The sequence below is a fragment of the Schistocerca nitens genome, chromosome 8 (assembly GCF_023898315.1).
Source record: "Schistocerca nitens isolate TAMUIC-IGC-003100 chromosome 8, iqSchNite1.1, whole genome shotgun sequence".
In the NCBI taxonomy this organism is placed as follows: domain Eukaryota; kingdom Metazoa; phylum Arthropoda; class Insecta; order Orthoptera; family Acrididae; genus Schistocerca; species Schistocerca nitens.
Genome location: NC_064621.1, coordinates 358,105,345 through 358,125,928, shown reverse-complemented (window position 1 = coordinate 358,125,928; position 20,584 = coordinate 358,105,345).

The window sequence follows — 20,584 nt, the reverse complement described above, 5'->3', positions numbered from 1 at the left end:
ATCATATATATCTACATCTAGGTACATAACGAGAGCTATTCATAAGTTAATCTGCCACTGGGTATTAGAAAAAAAATTGTTTCTTTTTTAATATACGGTTTGTACTTACATATTGACGTTACTTCTCCTCGTATTCCCCATCCAAATTCAAACATCTATAATACCAGCTCCTTTATCTTTTCGACAAAGAATGGGGCTACATCTTGCTTCAACCAGTTGTTACCAGTATACCTGAGATCATCGTCGATCGCGAAGTGCTGATCAGCCAACCAGGCCTTCATCTCGGGATTACACGGAGGATCTTGAAAAATATCCTAGCCAAAAAGTCTGAGATTTTTCCTTCGTTCGATTCGCAGTGCGTGGTCGTGAGGGAGTATGATTTCTTCGGTGGATTAACCTTCGAGATGTCAGAGCCTCACTATGAACCTGTGATGTCTCAGTATCCTCGTGCTTTACTCGCATGAGATTTTTTCCATTTCAAAGAAATACATATCCATTACTTTAAAACGTCGTTAATACAAAATCGTTTTGCAGATCAAATTGCCATTTGACTGACGCTATCGCACAGCAGGTATCAGAAGTGGAAAATGAAAATTTCAGTTATTACGTATTTGAGCTGGGTCCGAACTTTTCTCCTTGTTCTCATGAAGTGTAAGAGTGATCTACACAACGACTGAACCAATACTACTTTCTGGACGTACCGTCTTACCCGTCTGGTAGTATATTGAAGTGATTTCCGCTGCCAGGGATGTGGTGATAAGAAAAGATCATGCTCTACGTTTGTAAATAGTTCACGCGTCTAAAGGGCACATTATTTTGCCAAAGTGTCTCGTACTTCTCAGGGAATTACAATCATCAGTTTAGGCTTAACATGACCGCCAATGATGGACCTGCAAATAAATGGGTGAAAGGTGTTTTCAAAATAGGCTAACTGTACCAGACAAGTCATGACAACGTTCCCCAGACTGTATTATTGTCTACAGTCTATTCTCATTCTCCATCAATCGCACAGCGTTTCTCCCCTGGACCCGCGCCTGTAGCTAAATCTAAATTTACAGTGCCTGGTGGAGGGTAGCTAATTAAATACACTGGTAAGATAACAAATCAGAAGCTTCTCTTCAGAATCAGCATAAACCAAAGAGGGAACAAGAGAATTTGACATGAGCCAAGGTATAAGGGAGTACTTTCCATGGTATTAGAGGGAGTCGTGGACAGGAAACATTGCATGGAAAGACTAAGATCAGAATACACACACACACACACACACACACACACACACACACACACACCGTCTCTGTTGTAGCGTCTGAAACTGGAGTTGGATGAGTCCGTGACGCTTTCGCATTTACTAAATTATGCAGTTACTAAATCCACTGCTCTGCCTACTTTATTAATTATTTTACATGGTTAGGATCCTAGTCTACGAAGTAGTTCTCGAGAAATAGTGGAAAGTCTGGTTTTTAAGCTACTTCCTTCGTTGATGAATTTCTTTCCCATAAGATTTATCTAATGAATCTGTTAGCATCGTTATACTTTAAATCGCTCCGGACTCGAATATTAAAAAATCCTGACTGTTCGCAGTAATTGATCGCCGAATTCAGCTAGAGTGGCTAGACACGTTCTAAGAAAGCAAGCAATGCTTCCAACGTCTCAAGGAAATAAACTGATATATTCATATACGGAGCTCGTTGAGTCCCTCTCCTGTGTGCTATCTCGAGCTTTCTTAAGCCGCGCTCGTGTTCGGTTCTTACTGTGCAGTCACCTATCTACAAAATTTTCGACTCGTGTCCAGTATGTATTTCAATGATGCTTGGTTCAGTTTAATCTAAATGCAGAGAATTTGTAATCCTATTAGTTTATACCAAGAAATTTTCAAGATATTTATTGTATTTCGAAATGTAAAAGACTACTGCAAACCTTAGTTACAGACCTCAAACCTACAAAATACATGACTTAGAATCAAAAAGACGTTCGGATTTCAGCTTTATTATACCTCTAATATTTTTGGAGGTATTCTAAAGTTGTGTTCATTCCCCAAAAAATGAGAAAATATGGTCGATTAATAACCCGTTAAATGCGACCTGCCTTTCCAGCACCTGTTGTGTTGTGTATTGAAGGGAATCGAATCCCTTTACAACAGCGTAAAGTAATTTTTTTGCTTCAGAGAAATTTTATTCTATGCCTTAAAAGGTTAAAATTATGGAGTCACATCGTTTTTATTTTATTTAGAGCAGAGTTTTGGAGTGATACATTTTTTCTGGCTCCGATGGGAAACAATCCTCTAGGTATAAACTGTTTACTACATTGTAACAGAGAGCCAGGTGTGACGGCTAAGTTAAATTATATGTGAATTTAGAGTCATTTTCACGAGTATTGGCTGTGACCAGAGTAGCGGTCTAGTACCGGTCGCTCCTCAGTCCGTTGCACCAGTCCGTACACTTAACGGTTTTGAGTCGACTTACCTGTTCAGACGAGGTCGGAAGTATACTGGATACTAATAATGGAAACAGTGTATTTCATTTTCCGTTCGGATATGATCGAGTTGTGATGGACATCGTAGAATATATTTCTCGAGTGGACCCGTTGTGGAACTTCCACTTAATTTGACTTAAATTAACTTGTATCCTCGTGCGTATACTTGCGTACCGTGTGCGTACTGCCGCGGTGTAAATGGAACTTCATTAATTGATCTAAACAAGCATAATTATGACGGACAGACTGACATTTTCCACTTTATGGCAAGCACATCGCTGATCTTTGCCTATAATGAATTTGCCTGATCTTGCTGTGCTTAAGAAACATTCATAGCTTTTGGGTTCTTAAAAGATACTAGGTGATAAATAGTTTAGTACTGATTAGAAAATTTTTGTGAAGAGGTTGCTTTTATTTTATACCGAATATTTTTAGAATATAATGTGATTATTTGTGAAGAGGAATTTCCAGCTTTCTATGTGGTGTTCAGCAATACCACAGTCACTTCATTAGCTATTTTATATAGTACAGCCAGATCAATCATTTTTTCAGCACAACAGCAGTAGTTATAAACAGGTAGATGGCGAAGCACATACTTGCTTATGTTAACTGACAGACGCCCACGAGTGAATTACAGGCTAACAACATATAAAAATCTGTGATACGTACATGCTTACTGAAGCGACGAATGAAAATTTGTATCAAGGTCGGGATTCGCGCCGGCCGCTGTGGCCGAGCCGTTCTAGGCGCTTCAGTCCGGAACCGCGCTGCTGCTACGGTCGCTGGTTCGAATCCTGCCTCTGGTATGGATGTGTGTGATGTCCTTAGCCTAGTTAGGTTTAAGTAGTTCTAAGCCTAGGGGACTCATGACCTCAGATGTTCAGTCCCATAGTGCTTAGAGCCACTTGAACCAATTTCGGGATTCGCGCCCAGATCTCGTGCTCAGTAGGCAGATGTGATAACGACTACACCGCCCTGCCACAGCGACTTTGCAGAACTGCACGGAATACCTTAGCACGCCTCCCTTCTCAATCCAAATTCCTATTCACGCCTCATTCGACCCGGTATTCTCCCCTAAACTCAAACAGCATTGCACAGGCACTCCAACTACACTACTGGCCATTAAAATTGCTACACCACGAAGATGACGTGCTACAGACGCGAAATTTAACCGACAGGACGTTTGCAAGACAACAACTATCTGCAGGAACAGTCCGACGACGTTTGCAGCAGCATGGACTATCAGCTTGGAGACCATGGCTGCGGTTACCCTTGACGCTGAATCACAGACAGGAGCGCCTGCGATGGTGTAATCAACGACGAACCTGGGTGCACGAATGGCAAAACGTCATTTTTTCGGATGAATCCAGTTTCTGTTTACAGCATCCTGATGCTCGCATCCGTGTTTGGCGACATCGCGGTGAACGCACATTGGAAGCGTGTACTCGTCATCGCCATACTGGCGTATCACCCGGCGTGATGGTATGGGGTGCCATTGGTTACACGTCTCGGTCACCTCTTGTTCGCATTTACGGCACTTTGAACAGTGGACGTTACATTTCAGATGTGTTACGACCCGTGGCTCTACCCTTCATTCGATCCCTGCGAAACCCTACATTTCAGCAGGATAATGCACGACCGCATGTTGCAGGTCCTGTACGGGCCTTCCTGGATACAGAAAATGTTCGACTGCTGCCCTGGCCAGCACATTCTCCAGATCTCTCACCATTTGAAAACGTATGGTCGATGGTGGCCGAGCAGCTGGCTCGTCACAATACGCCAGTCACTACTCTCGATGAACTGTGGTATCGTGTTGAAGCTGCATGGGCAGCTGTACCTGTACACGCCATTTAAGCTCTGTTTGACTCAATGCCCAGTCGTTTCAAGGCCGTTATTACGGCCAGAGGTGATTGTTGTGGGTACTGATTTCTCAGGATCTATGCACCCAAGTTGCGTGAAAATGTAATCACATGTCAGTTCTAGTAAAATATATTTTTCCAATGAATACCCATTTATCATCTGCATTTCATCTTGGTGTAGCAATTTTAATGGCCAGATGATGTTCGTGTTTAGGGGGACTCGGGCTGAGACATGTATGGTGATTTGGATTTAGGACGGGCGTACCAGGATAGTCTGTACACTTGGGCTAAGCCACTGTGCCGGGGTGGCGCACTGGTTAGCGCATCTGCCTAGAGAGCAGGAGAAGTGGGTTTGAATCCCAACGTGCGTACAAATTTTCATTCGTCTCTTCAATCAGCATGTATACATCTTATATGTATGAGACTTGGTAAGGTCTCTGGAACCATATAGTTTCATTTGATATAAAAACCCTCCGCCTCCCCGAAACATGAAGTTTTCTCTAAAGCCAGGCGCATTAAATGTAAGATCGTTAGAAATTAACCACCATTCACGAAAGTATGTAAACAAAATCTCATCTGACCTGCATTATTTGCCAATATGGGACCGTTACCAAATAGGATTACAGCACACACACACACACACACACACATACACACACACACACACACACACACACACACACACACACACACTGAGAGAGAGAGAGAGAGAGAGAGAGAGAGAGAGAGATAGGGAGCGAGAGAGAGTGAGGGGGGTGGGGAGAGGGAGAGGGGGGGGGGATATTCGTCACTGATTCGTTTAGTCAATGCGAAAACGTTACAGAGCTGCTCAATCAACTACAGTAGGAGAAAGTACAAGGCAGTGTGTATCGTGCCTAAGATTACTCTTCATATTCCGAAAATGTATATTTAAGGATGAAACAAAATATATTTGACATTCTTCCAAACACAATTAGAGTTTTCATCACGGCAGCAAAATGAGAGACAATCGGCCTTCTAAGGACGCTTGCAGAGCAAAAATTTATGTGACCAACGTTACAGCTCCAGGTTCGAAAGGGATTGCAGGTAAGACAATACAACCGCAGGGTAAGTGCGTAGTTTTATTACGAGTATTATAGGTTTGTAGAATGTAGTAATCTTTGTGGCACGGATAGGCAACTGGATTGCGCACAACAGACTTCAGTCGCTGCTGTAGTGGATGTGAAGGTGATGTAACGGTGATCTGAATGACTGCGTACCTTTACGAACATCATTTGTAAATGTGTCAGTAATAGTATCTGGTTCATACAGAAACAGGTATTCTCGTAGATGGATCGGTGTATCACGAAATTATTCACCGAAGAGATCATGGGTTGAAGACAGACCCTCCTCACATACTTTTACTACTTTCCAGTACGAGTTTGTAAACTGATGGTCTACATGACTAGTGTGTTCCCTCTTTGTAAATGCAGATGGTGTCAATAACTCTTACTGTTATGCTTCTTAGGGGCAGAGGCCTCACGAGGTAGTCATCTACCTCAAATGACTGTACCTCAGAAACACTGCCCGCAACCACTATAAATATAGTTGCGCGAGTGAATGTTTAACGATTTGAAAAGATCATTTTGGATGTGAAGAATATAGCGATACATTTATTAATGTTAAATTTTTTCAGGCATTCCAGCAATTGATAGTAGTATTTACATTTTAGAGCTTCCTAGCTGTAAAACTAAACGACTTATCGCCATTATCCACGTAAAGGGTGATCTGTGGTGTAGAGTGACAAGGGGAAAACTATAAACTGACAGTTAAAATCTCTAACGGATGTCGATACGTGAATCAACCATTTGAGATCTGGCCATAGAACCTCTCTTTGAGGGGAATCGTTGCATATGCGGAAAATCTGTTGGGGGCTCATCACCTTAGCTACAGGCAAGAGCCATTAGTAATCTTGTGCTATGCCAACGAGTTCACTGTTGTTGTAAAGAGCACAACTTTCGTGGTGAGAAACAGAACACTAGCCAGAAATCCCACAACAGTTGGGGAAAAGACAATAATTCTGCAAACTATACTTACGAATAGTTAGACGAGAGTCGATGTTCCACTGTCATGTAGCTGGTAGAAGACATAGTAACAAGAGTAATAATTGGTCTCTACAGTCTTCATCGAATTCAGGATGTTGCTTTGTGCAGTGAAAAATAGTATCTAAACTGATTTATCGAATCTATAACTTTTCTGAAGAAGAGAAATTTGTTAGCATCGAGTATAGACTTAAGTGTCAGGAAGTCGTTTCTGAAAGTATTTGTATGGAGTGTAGCCATGTATGGAAGTGAAACGTGGACGATAAATAGTTTAGACAAGAAGAGAATAGAAGCTTTCGAAATGTGGTGCTACAGAAGAATGCCGAAGATTAGATGGGTAGATCACATAACTAATGAGGAGGTACTGAATAGAATTGGAGAGAAGAGAAATTTGTGGCACAACTTGACTAGAAGAAGGGATCGGTTGGTAGGGCATATTCTGAGGCATGAACCATGGACCTTGCCGTTGGTGGGGAGGCTTGCGTGTCTCAGTGATACAGATAGACGTACCGTAGGTGCAACCTCAACGGAGGCGTATCTGTTGAGAGGCCAGACAAACGTGTGGATCCTGAAGAGGGGCAGCAGCCTTTTCAGTAGTTGCAAGGGCAACAGTCTGGATGATTGACTGATCTGGCCTTGTAACACTAACCAAAACGGCCTTGCTGTGCTGGTACTGCGAACGGTTGAAAGCAACGGGACACTACAACCGTAATTTTTCCCGAGGGCATGCAGCTTCACTGTATGGTTAATGATGATGGCGTCCTCTTGGGTAAAATATTCCGGAGGTAAAATAGTCCCCCATTCGGATCTCCGGGCGGGGACTACTCAAGAGGACGTCGTTATCAGCAGAAAGAAAACTGGCGTTCTACGGATCGGAGCGTGGAATGTCAGATCCCTTAATCGGGCAGGTAGGTTAGAAAATTTAAAAAGGGAAATGGATAGGTTAAAGTTAGATATAGTGGGAATTAATGAAGTTCGGTGGCAGGAGGAACAAGACTTTTGGTCAGGCGAATACAGGGTTATAAATACAAAGTCAAATAGGGGTAATGCAGGAGTAGGTTTAATAATGAATAAAAAAATAGGAGTGCGGGTAAGCTACTACAAACAGCATAGTGAACGCATTATTGTGGCCAAGATAGACACGAAGCCCACGCCTAACACAGTAGTACAAGTTTATATGTCAACTAGCTCTGCAGATGACGAAGAAATTGAAGAAATGTATGATGAAATAAAAGAAATTATTCAGATAGTGAAGGGAGACGAAAATTTAATAGTCATGGGAGACTGGAATTCAGTAGTAGGAAAAGGGAGAGAAGGAAACGTAGTAGGTGAATATGGATTGGGGGTAAGATATGAAAGAGGAAGCCGCCTGGTAGAATTTTGCACAGAGCACAACTTAATCATAGCTAACACTTGGTTCAAGAATCATAAAAGATGGTTGTATACATGGAAGAACCCTGGAGATACTAAAAGGTTTTAAATTGTAAGACATTTCCAGGGGCAGATGTGGACTCTGACCACAATCTATTGGTTATGAACTGTAGATAGAAACTGAAGAAACTGCAAAAAAGGTGGGAATTTAAGGAGATGGGACCTGGATAAACTGAAAGAACCAGAGGTCGTACAGAGTTTCAAGGAGAGCATAAGGGAACAATTGACAGGAATGGGGGAAAGAAATACAGTAGAAGAAGAATGGGTAGCTTTGAGGGATGAAGTAGTGAAGGCAGCAGAGGATCAAGTAGGTAAAAAGACAAGGGCTAGTAGAAATCCTTGGGTAACAGAAGAAATATTGAATTTAATTGATGAAAGGAGAAAATATAAAAATGCAGTAAATGAAGCAGGCAAAAAAGAATACAAACGTCTCAAAAATGAGATCGAACGGAAGTGCAAAATGGCTAAGCAGGGATGGCTAGAGGACCAATGTAAGGATGTAGAGGCTTATCTCACTAGGGGTGAGATAGATACTGCCTACAGGAAAATTAAAGAGACCTTTGGAGAAAAGAGAACCACTTATATGAATATCAAAAGCTCAGATGGAAACCCAGTTCTAAGCAAAGAAGGGAAAGCAGAAAGGTGGAAGGAGTATGTAGAGGGTCTATACAACGGCGATGTACTTGAGGACAATATTATGGAAATGGAAGAAGATGTAGATGAAGATGAAAGGGGAGATATGATACTGCGTGAAGAGTTTGACAGAGCACTGAAAGACCTGAGTCGAAGCAAGGCCCCGGGAGTAGATAACATTCCATTAGAACTACTGACGGCCTTGGGAGAGCCAGTCGTGACAAAACTCTTCCATCTGGTGAGAAAGATGTATGAGACAGGCGAAACACCCTCAGACTTCAGGAAGAATATTATAATTCCAATCCCAAAGAAAGCAGGTGTTGACAGATGTGAAAATTATCGAACTATCAGTTTAATAAGACACAGCTGCAAAATGCTAACGCGAATTCTTTACAAACGAATGGAAAAACTAGTAGAAGCCGACCTCGGGGAAGATCAGTTTGGATTTAGTAGAAATATTGGAACACGTGAGGAAATACTGACCCTACGACTTATCTTAGAAGCTAGATTAAGGACTTTGTAGACTTAGAGAAAGCTTTTGACAATGTTGACTGGAATACTCTCTTTCAAATTCTGAAGGTGGCACGGGTAAAATACAGGGAGCGAAAGGCTATTTACAATTTGTATAGAAACCAAATGGCAGTTATAAGAGTTGAGGGGCATGAAAGGGAAGCAGTGGTTGGGAAGGGAGTGAGACAGGGTTGTAGCCTGTCCCCGATGTTATTCAATCTGTATATTGAGCAAGCAGTGAAGGAAACAAAAGAAAAATTCGGAGTAGGTATTAAGATCCATGGAGAAGAAATAAAAACTTTGAGATTCGCCGATGACATTGTAATTCTGTCAGAGACAGCAAAGGACTTGGAAGAGCAGTTGAACGGAATGGACAGTGTCTTGAAAGGAGGATATAAGATATCAACAAAAGCAAAACGAGGATAATGGAATGTAGTCGAATCAAGTCGGGTGATGCAGAGGGTATTAGATTAGGAAATGAGACACTTATAGAAGTAAAGGAGTTTTGCTATTTGGGGAGCAAAATAACTGATGATGGTCGAAGTAGAGAGGATATAAAATGTAGACGGGCAATGGCAAGGAAAACGTTTCTGAAGAAGAGAAATTTGTTAACATCGAGTATAGATTTAAGTGTCAGGAAGTCGTTTCTGAAAGTATTTGTATGGAGTGTAGCCATGTATGGAAGTGAAACATGGACGATAACCAGTTTGGACAAGAAGAGAATAGAACCTTTCGAAATGTGGTGCTACAGAAGAATGCTGAAGATAAGGTGGGTAGATCACGTAACTAATGAGGAGGTATTGAATAGGATTGGGGAGAAGAGAAGTTTGTGGCACAACTTGACTAGAAGAAGGGATCGAGTGGTAGGACATGTTCTGAGGCATCAAGGGATCACCAATTTAGTATTGGAGGGCAGCGTGGAGGGTAAAAATCGTAGAGGGAGACCAAGAGATGAATACACCAAGGGGATTCAGAAGGATGTAGGTTGCAGTAGGTACTCGGATATTAGGAAGCTTGCACAGGATAGAGTAGCATGGAGAGCTGCATCAAACCATTCTCTGGACTGAAGAGCACAACAACAACAACCTACATGGCAACTGGAATGGGACTCATCACCGTTATCATTTTTTTTAAGTCATCAGTCTTCTGACTGGTTCGATGCGGCCTTCCAGGAATCTTGCCCTATGCGGCACATAAAACCAAAAGACACGAGCAAAGAACTTTTAATCTAACAGTGTCAGCCTCGTTCTGCAGCTTGTCAGTGGGACATCAGTTCGTGATACACGGCTCACTCTCATTAATGTGACCACCTCCTATGTTCGGCGTCAACGTGCAGTAACCAGCCATTTCCGGCAGGTGACATCACTAGCGTGTTGGGGGGACGTGGAAAACAGTGCAGTCGTTGTCGTCGTGCGGAAACGGAGCGATTTATCTGACATTCAAAGCACATGATCATTGGTTTTCGGGATAAGGATGGAAGCATTTCCGAAACCGCTAATTTCGTAAACTGTTCGCATGCCGCCTTGGTTAAAGTATATACTTCGTGTTCTGCCTTACGGTTGGTCTTGTCACTGGGGAAGCCTCGTCAGAGAGGTCCACCCCATGAGCGTCTAGGGAAGTGATTCCAGTGGCGGTTTCCGTTGCCTACCACTGATGATGATGAAATAATGAGGACAACGCAACATCCAGTCCCGGAGCGGAGAAAATCTTCTACCAAGCCGGGAATCGATCCCGGGTCCTTGGCGTGAAAGACCGCCGCGCTAACCACTCAGCTGTCGGGGCGGATTTAAAGTATATCGTGCATGGAAAAATGGTGCTATCCAAACTCGGTGCCAAAATTCGCTTGAAGCTGAGTATGTATGGTGATTTGAGACCCACCTTTTCTGAATACGAGTTCATTGCCTTACCTGGTCGATGTTAAAAGCTGGTTGGCTATTTTTTTAGTTTATGTTCTCTGGTCAAGTCAAACAGAAAATACGTTTCTTCAAGCTGTCAGAAACTGATGTTACTCTGTTTTATAGCAGAACAATATCATTATACGGCAGGGGTTATGTCACTCCATATGTTACCGGCTGACGTAAGCACACTGGAATCACATCGCTGTGTTTGACACACGACCCACTCACCCACACGCAGTTAATCACACACACACACACACACACACACACACACACACACACACACACACACACACACACACATATATATATATATATATATATATATATATATATACAGACGCACACGTGTATGAATAAACAAACACGAGAGAGTGATAGACGTAGGGGGGGGGGGGGGTAGTGTGTACAGTGATATAGTGATCGTACTAATGCGAGGACGCAGATTTCTCCATATGGCTGTGTGGAAGTACATTGGCAAAAGCGAAAATACTTCATTGTCGGCAGTCGATAAAGGTATGACATGATGCACCGGCTGTAATCAGATCTCATGAACTCCAGCTCTCTCTACATCCATATTTTCACACTGTAGTGGATAGCAGTTAATCTAAGTCAGTTTTAACTAGTAAAAGCGAAAAACGCTAGCACCCCCTTGCATTTTTCCATACTTTCAGAACTCCTTCTTCCCACTCGAGTTTTCCGTCTTTACTGGTTTATTTATTCTGACACGTTTCTCTTGCAACTGAGCAGGCATTTCTCATAGTTTACATTACATTCATTTAGATGCATGTTTTATAAGAGGTCTTAAATCTAATATAAAATCCGACATTTAGAAACAGTTATGACATACCAAAAAGACAATCTATACTTGTTTGAAAATATAGATTAGTAAGCATAAATTATAGGCAGATAGTTTTCATCTCGTAGAACCCGATGTCGGGGAAGATCAATTTTTATTCCGTAGGTATGTAGGAACATATGAGGCAGTACTGCCCCGACGACTTGTCTTAGAAGATAGATTAAGGAAAGGCAAAAAAATGGTTCAAATTGTTCTGAGCACTATGGGACTTAACATCTGTGGTCATCAGTCCCCTAGAACTTAGAACTACTTAAACCTAACTAACCTAAGCACATCACGCACATCCATGCCGAGGCAGGATTCGAACCTGCCACCGTAGCAGTCTCGCGGTTCCGGACTGAGAGCCTAGAACCGCGAGACCACCGCGGCCGGCCTAAGGAAAGGCAAACCTACATTTCTAGCATTTGTAGACATAGACAAAGGTTTTGATAATGTTGATTGAAATCCTTTCTTTCAAATTCTGAAGGTGGCAGAGGTAAAATACAGGGAGCGAAAGGCTATTTACAATTTGTACAGAAACCAGATGGCGGTTATAAGAGTCGAGGGACATGAAAGGGAAGCAGTGGTTGGGAAGGGAGTGAGGCAGGGTTGTAGCCTCTCCCCGATGTTATTCAATCTGTATATTGAGCAAACAGTAAAGGATATAAAAGAAAAATTCGGAGTAGGTATTAAAATCCATGGAGAAGAAATAAAAACTTTGAGGTTCGCCGATGACATTGTAATTCTGTCAGAGACAGCAAAGGACTTGGAAGAGCAGCTGAACGGAATGGACAGTGTGTTGAAAGGAGGGTATAAGATGAACATCAACAAAAGCAAAACGAGGATAATGGAATGTAGTCGAATTAAGTCGGGTGATGCTGAGGGAATTAGATTAGGAAATGAGACAAAGTAGTAAAGGAGTATTGCTATTTGGGGAGCAAAGTAACTGAGGATGGTCGAAGTAGAGAGGATATAAAATGTAGACTGTCAATGGCAAGGAAAGCGTTTCTGAAGAAGAGAAATTTGTTAACATTGAGTATAGATTTAAGTGGCAGGAAGTCCTTTCTGAAAGATGGAGTGTAGCCATGTATGGAAATGAAACGTGGACGATAAACAGTTTAGACAGGAAGAGAACAGAAGCTTTCGAAATGTGGTGTTACAGAAGAATGCTGAAGATTAGATGGGTAGATCACGTAATATATGAGGAGGTATTGAACAGAATTGGGGGGCAGAGGAATTTATGGCACAACTAGACTAGAAGAAGGGATCGGTTGGTATGACATATTTCGAGGCATCAAGGGATCACCAATTTAGTACTGGAGGGAAGCGTAGAGGGTAAAAATGGTAGAGGGAGACAAAGAGATGAATACACTGAACAGATTCAGAAGGATGTAGGTTGCAGTAGTTACTCGGAGACGAAGAAGCTCGCACATGATAGTGTATCCTACGTCCTTTAGAGACCATTTTTTTTTATCAAACATAATAACTCAAACGGGCTTGTAATCACAAAATGAATGGCATTAGCATGATTCACGTTGGAAATTTTTCATCGTGGTTTTAGAAAGGAATGTGACATCGGACCTATTTCATGGGTGGGATCGCGTTTATGGGGCGTTGGTGGTAGGCGTTTGTGATAACAGGCGGCCACAGCTGCGGACCAAAGCTCAGGGCCGGTGCCGCCGTTGCGGTAGGCCTTATTTAGGAAAAGCAGGCAGCCGTGACGTCATGGAAGCGCTGGTCGTTCCTAGAGATAACCTATCGGTCTCAAGTTCCCATGACACATTTTTCTCCGACACTCCGTGATTCTTTGGTGTGAGCAGAAACTTGTTTCACACATTTCTTCTAGACATCTCGTATATCATGTCACATTTATGTTAGCGCCCACATCTCAGGTCGCTGCATTAATTTCGTAGCGTTTATCGCAACAACGCATCGCTTGGATATTATTTTCCAGATGTTTGTGGTATTGTGGTCCTAAAGAGCGCTTAAGTGCTGTATATTTGAAAAGTGGTCGTGCTAGGTTTTCAGCTAAGGTAGAAAAGTTTTCAGCATCTGACTGTTTTCAATAGAGGGAGCAGAGAATTTGTTCTTGTAGAAAAACCCAGCGTGAGACACAGTGTAATCGAATAGCAACAATTTTTCCATTGCGTATACAATACTGTTTCCACGTGGATCACATCATTCTGGCTAATGAAGATATGAGATATATTTAAGTGTGTCCACATAAATAGAACTGTCCACATCAACCATATTCCAAAGGCCGGTCGGTGTGGCCGAGCGGTTCTAGACGCTTCAGTCTGGAACCGCGCGACTGCTACGGTCGCAGATTCGAATCCTGCCTCGAGCATGGATGTGTGTGATGTCCTTAGGTTAGGTAGGTTTAAGTAGTTCTAAGTTATAGGGGACTGATGACCTCAGATGTTAAGTCCCATAGTGCTGAGAGCCATTTGAACCATCTTCTAAAGACAAATAGTAGCTCGTGAACATGGGCAAAGACCGAACCTACTCACCCAATAAATAAAGCAGCTTTGGTGTCAGAATTTGTTTTCTCCTTTCCTATTAACATTACGCAATTTCCTCATCACTTTCTTGAGAGATACTTTTAACAGAAACGTATGACAACTGTACTGAAGGAATCACTGAGGAGAAAAAGTTGGATGCTCAGAGGAAGAGCGAAAAACAATTGGGGAGGCTTAGCAGATGAAATGCGAGGAAGGTAACATAATATAAAAAGTAATGGAAAAAGCACAGATAGTTTACAGTGTGGCAGAGATACTGGTTGCCTGTTAGACAAAAAGAAAATGGCTCGGAAATGGCGAGAGGGTAGATAAACCTACGGAAGGCAGATAGAGTTTTACTGGCTGGGATATGACGAGAGGGAAGCTACGCCTATGACAGCAGATAAAGTTTTGATCTCCTTACGAAGGTAAAGTGGTTTTGGATTCGATTCAGATTACAGGGCGATTTGTTCTAAAATCGTATGGCTATGATACCGATGAAAGGTTTCTGATGTGTGAGTGGATGTGTTGAGAGCACCAGGAACAGAATGGATTGGATGATTTCTCTGAGAATCAGTGTCCCGTTCAGTAGATTCTGTGCATCCTAGGGTTACTCATCTAGTGGGATAAATGTGTCATTTACTAACGATATACCAGATGTTCAGGTGATATTGCTCGCTTAGATTATCTTCTTTTGCTTCCTGTGTCTTGATGAAGAGCCGACCGCGGTGGCCACGCGGTTCTAGGCGCTGCAGTCCGGAACCGCGCGACTGCTACGGTCGCAGGTTCGAATCCTGCCTCGGGCATGGATGTGTGTGATGTCCTTAGGTTAGGTAGGTTTAAGTAGTTCTAAGTTCTAGGGGACTGATGACCTCAGATGTTAAGTCCCATAGTGCTCAGAGCCATTTGAACATCTTGATGAAGATCACTGGATTGCAGAATTTTATTTCACATTACAATGGGCCATTGAACTCTGAAGTAGAAAATATCTGTACTGAGAAAGTATCGCAATGTTCCGTGAAAGTCATAGACAATGGAGGATGATATGTTTGTGATTAATATCGGTAAGATGTTCTTCTAAATGAAAAACTTTTATCATAGCTAGAGAATAGTTATAAATTTTGCGTGAAATACAAGGCTGAGGTGCTTATGATATTATCTGCTCTTCAACACAGAGGCCTAATAAAGACGCTTTCTTGATGATTATGTTTTACAAACGAGGTTATTATATCAGCAGACGAGGGTGATAGTAGCAGTGGGAAGATGAAAGTACTATTTCTCTTCTATTACTTCTGTATTTATAAACGACGTTTTAGTAAACTATGTGATTAAATCTTCGCTTTGCGCTTCGCGTTGACCTTGACAATAACGATTTTGCAGTTCTTGATACGCATCATCTTATAGGAAATTTCTTTTTACTGACGAGAGCATCTCTGTACCTTGGCCTTCGATGCAATCCAATGTCTCCGTATAGAATAACGAAGTTTGTTATCGTGGTGACCTAAGTCATAACATTAAGCGATGTTGTGGACTCCATTTGTTGTGATTTTTTAAGTATGTGTCGTTTCATCGATAGCAATGTTGTCGGAGGGTAAATCAATTGTTTGGAAGAATCTGTTGCATTCTCCCAGAAGAAATCAGCTCAACCAAGTAATTATCAATTTGTGGTAGACAGCTGTGCCCTCACATCAGTAATGTTGATGTAAAGTGATGTTGATACATTATTACCAAATTTTTGAAGTAATCCACAAAAATTAATAGAATTCCCCTAAAGCACGGCGTCGGCTGTTTCATTCATTTGCTGAAAATTGTCTACACCATAGATTGGTTAACTTTAGTTCTATCAGTGTCCTGTGAGACTCGCAACAGCTCTATTAGTTCGTTACTAGGTAACGTTGTGTTTCGTTCTGGCGTTTCTGAATCGATTGCGCCACATCGATTGTGTGCACTCAAGGTGAGCTGTGACCACACGTACACGCTCAGTATGTGGAAGGCAGTCACGACAGTCATGCGCATTACAAGAGTATTCAAGAAATACAAAAACAAGTATGTTAAAAAATGGTAGCAAATATTGTTTACATCGTAGAGACTACAACTGATTCCTCTTGCTGTCTGTAAGATCATCAGTACTAGGTCCGAGACGTGTGTGTTCAAAAAATGAGTATAAGTGGCTGCGTTTATTCCAAATCTTTCCAAGTGCGGAAGCTGTGTTGTGATATTAAAGGAGTTTCCAAAAAATTTATGACAGTTAATTAACAGGAAAGAGACTATTTCTATATAATTTTGATCTTCTGAATTCACTACCAATGACAGTGCGTACTCAGAGACAATATAAGCAATATATTCAGAACGAGTATACAAAACAAGCGGCAAGAAGTGTTGTCGCGCGTAATTATTTAAACTGTGGGTCCTGTCGACACCCTGCACGTCAGACATATAAATTAGTGCAGTTTTACGGGAGGGAAAAATTCAGCACATACGTCTGATAATCCAGAATTCGCTTCAAGTGAGTTGCATTTGGTTCATAAGTTGAAGCAACAAGTGGGAGGAAAGACGTTTCCAGTCGATAATGAGCTTTAAGAGACGGAGTAAAATTGTTTGACGGATTGGCGGCGCATGTCTGCGACGGTGGAATAAGAAAAATAAAAGAAGAGAGAGCTCTCGTTTTCCGCCTCAGAAATGTACGAACATCAGCGCTGATTACGTCGATATATGACAAGAGGAGTGTTCTGAACACACAAATCAATATCTGTACTTTAATACGCAACTTTTAAAATGCTTTTTGTGCTTCGTACGTTTATTTTCTGCATAGCCCACGTAAATTCTTAACATTTAGGTACATAATGAACTCAGTTTCTTGCTAAAGAATAAAAAGCGATGATTCGAAAAATGTCGCAACAAAAAATCATATGGACTTAGGTAACTTTCCACGGCGAGTGTCAATTTATATAAAATCCTTTTCAGTATTAGGTCGCGTCTTTTCGTAACGCTAAAAATCTGCTAACAAAACCGACATTTCGACCGCCTAAGCAGTACTCCTCTTCAGAACAACGAAACTGCTGGGTTCTGATGATGGCCTTCCCTATATACCGTCCTATTTCTACACCAGCACCAGCATCACTTTTCTGAAGCTTCACTGGTCAGTCGGTAGTCAAGATTCCTGTGGATAGGTCGTGCTGTTCAACTGTGTAATCGGTATAAACAAGCGGGCGCAAAAGAACTTATGAGCCATCGAAGTTTTGTCACAGGATTACTATGCCCCTGGGTACAAAACGACCATTCCCCCTTGCCTGCCGATCATCAGCTACAGTAGCACAACCAATAGCCTTCTGTACATCCAAAGTGCTGCAGTCACCTTGACGTTCAACTGTCCAAAAATGTATACCTGCTGAACTAGTGTAATTAGCGTTTTCGTAATAGGAAAATTATTTCAAAATACTTGCGGTTATTTTCTGTTTACTTCCGTCCGCAGTTGTTCAATATTTTAATAACGACAGTATTTTACACCCGGATGGTTACTTCATAATGGTATAAATGGCTGAAATCACGGTTGTGAATAAATAGCTCTAAGAAAAGTCTAAAATACTGTAGGGCTGTGGAGACAAGCAAACATAAAATAATCGCATCAGTGCCAAGTTGTCATTCAGCAAAATTCTATTGTATCAAGTAATGACTATTAAATTGCATTAAATATATTCTCAATTGAAAATATGGAGAACCATCAGCTGTAGAATGGAATGATGACAATGACCGCTTATTGCGAGCGGGCGCCTTACGATTTGCACGACGCACGGCCACAGCCAAACTTCCACATGTCGTCAACCATGCGACTACAACCTGTACTCGTACATCCATTATGTATATTCCCATACAGGTGAAACATTTTGCTTGAACGTCACTTGCCCACTGTCGGTGGATAAACAGAATATTGCAGTGCCTGTGGTTTTCTGAATTACGATGCAAAGTTCCTTGGGACAGGCATGCATGTTCAAAGGAACAGGCACTGCGACGACTATAGCCGTTATGAAATACATTAAATATATTCGCAACTGCGAATATGGACAACCATGACGACAATGAAAATTTGTGGCGGACCGGGACTCGAACCGCTTATCGCATGCATATTCAATGCAACTTTGCGTCGTAATGCAGAATAACCCCAGGCATTGCAATATCGCACTTAAAACCTTAGATTTAACTATAGACACGCTCCGGCTTTGCAAGGATATCACTAAATATTTGCGACCGGACGGCTTGTCTAGCACAGTACTAATGAATTATACACATGAAACTTCGTAGTGAATGAGTCTGTCTGTAAGTGAAAACCATATCAAAATCCCTACAATACTTCCTGCGAGTGACCTTCTCACATATAGGGAGAAAAGCACAGCGGGAATTTTAAATCATATATACGTATAAATGTATAGATAGTCAGCTATGACTTGATAGCGGCATAATAGACGGAGCTCAAGATTGTGAATAAATACGTCTAATAACAAGCTAAAGTGCGCGTCATATATCTTGGCGGCCGAGTTTAGGTTCGTTCTGCGCATCTGACGTCACAAAACACAGTCAGCCAATGAACAGAGAACGACGTTGCCAGATCTCGACCGCAGTGCAGAGCACAGACGAGTGTCTTCAGTTTGGAAACGTTCAGTCATAAATAAAGTAATAGAACGAAAGCAATGTCTTGATGGCAGACTTTCTTTCATGGAAAGTTTGGAAAAAGCATTCTTTATACCAATTGCTTCATATTCTATTAATTAATTAAACCAAACAAGCAATAAGACTCCTAATTCTCACGAACTGCTTTTTCGCAATAAAGAACAGCGGTAATTGTTTATTTCCTATTGTACTTCGACGAAGCGTGAGTAATTCATAGTCATACCAACAGTGTTTATAAGTAGTTGCATGAGTTGGTAGAGTCCTTATGGAGTTACACTGTCCGATGAGCTGAGGTAGCGGAACGGTTAAGGTGTTGGGCTGCCAAGTGAGAGGATATGAGTTCAAACCATGTGTGGTGCTTAATATTTTCCTTATTTAAAAACAATATTGGAGTGCCTTACTTCACGAATTTTATTCGTTTGAATGAAATTTCTAGTGCTTTGCCTCTTCATTAACTTTTTCGCTGCTGCAGACACGTGCTCCCCGCATTCCGCGCGGTGCGCGATTTTGTCATCACTGCACTTCTCGCCTGTGCAGACACATGGTGTTCCCACTGCTTTGACACACTTATCATTCGATTTTACAAAAACTATTTGGCCAAAAAATTTGATTTTTACACGTCTTCTTGACTGATACCTTCCCCCCATAAATGACTTAATTTTGTTTTGATGTGCAGCATTAAATGTAGTGAACCATTGCACGAAATTTTGAAGAGTTTGCAGAGGTAAAAGTCCATAGCGTATACATTCCGTATGGTCGATTTTAGTTGCCACAATGTTGAGAATGAAATGTGGACAAGATACCTAAATTTCATATAGTATTTACTGTATAACAATATCTCATTTAATTTAAGTACCACATAGGTGTCGTATGTAATATTGAGAAATATTCCGTCTTTCGCGACTGTAATAAAAGTTTTATTTACACAGGGCGCGTTTGGCTTTATTTTAAATCACTTCCATCGATGAAAGGTATGGCACATACACAATGGTATTCATGTTCTATTTCTTGTTTTTGTTCTACAGTCGCAGTTTTACCAATGGTATTGAAATATATCCCTCTTCTGCAACTGTAATAAGCGACTTATTTAGACCAGACGCGTTTCTCTCTTTTGAAGCATCATAAGAGGACTGTATTTTGTGTCCTCCATTGCCAAGTCACCTTTCGTAGTTCCGTGCTGCGGTAGCACAATATTCAACGTTTGTGTTGGCTCATCAGTGTTTTAGCAAATAAATGCTGTTTCTGTGTGCCACACACAAAATTATATTTGACATATCTCTGAGCACTTCACTGACAGACGGTATATTCAAGTCCTAATGTTTTTGTAAGTCCACAGTTTTGTTTAATGTATTTTGTCTACTTCCTTTTGATTTATTGAAGTGCTTTCAAATAAAGCCAAACGTGCCCAGTGCAAGTAAAACTTTTGTTACAGTCGCGAAAGGTGGAATATTTCTCAATATTACATACGACACTTACGTGGTACTTAAATTAAATGAAATATATAGGTATCTTGTCCACATTTCATTCTCAACATTGTGGCAACTAAAATCGACCATCCGGAAAGTATACTCTATGGACTTTACCTCTGCAAACTCTTCAAAATTTCGTGCAATGGTTTACTATATTTAATGCTGCATAATAACTGCGTTGAACATCGAAACAAAATTAAGTCATTTATGGGGGGAAGGTATCAGTCAAGAAGATAGGTAAAAATCTAATT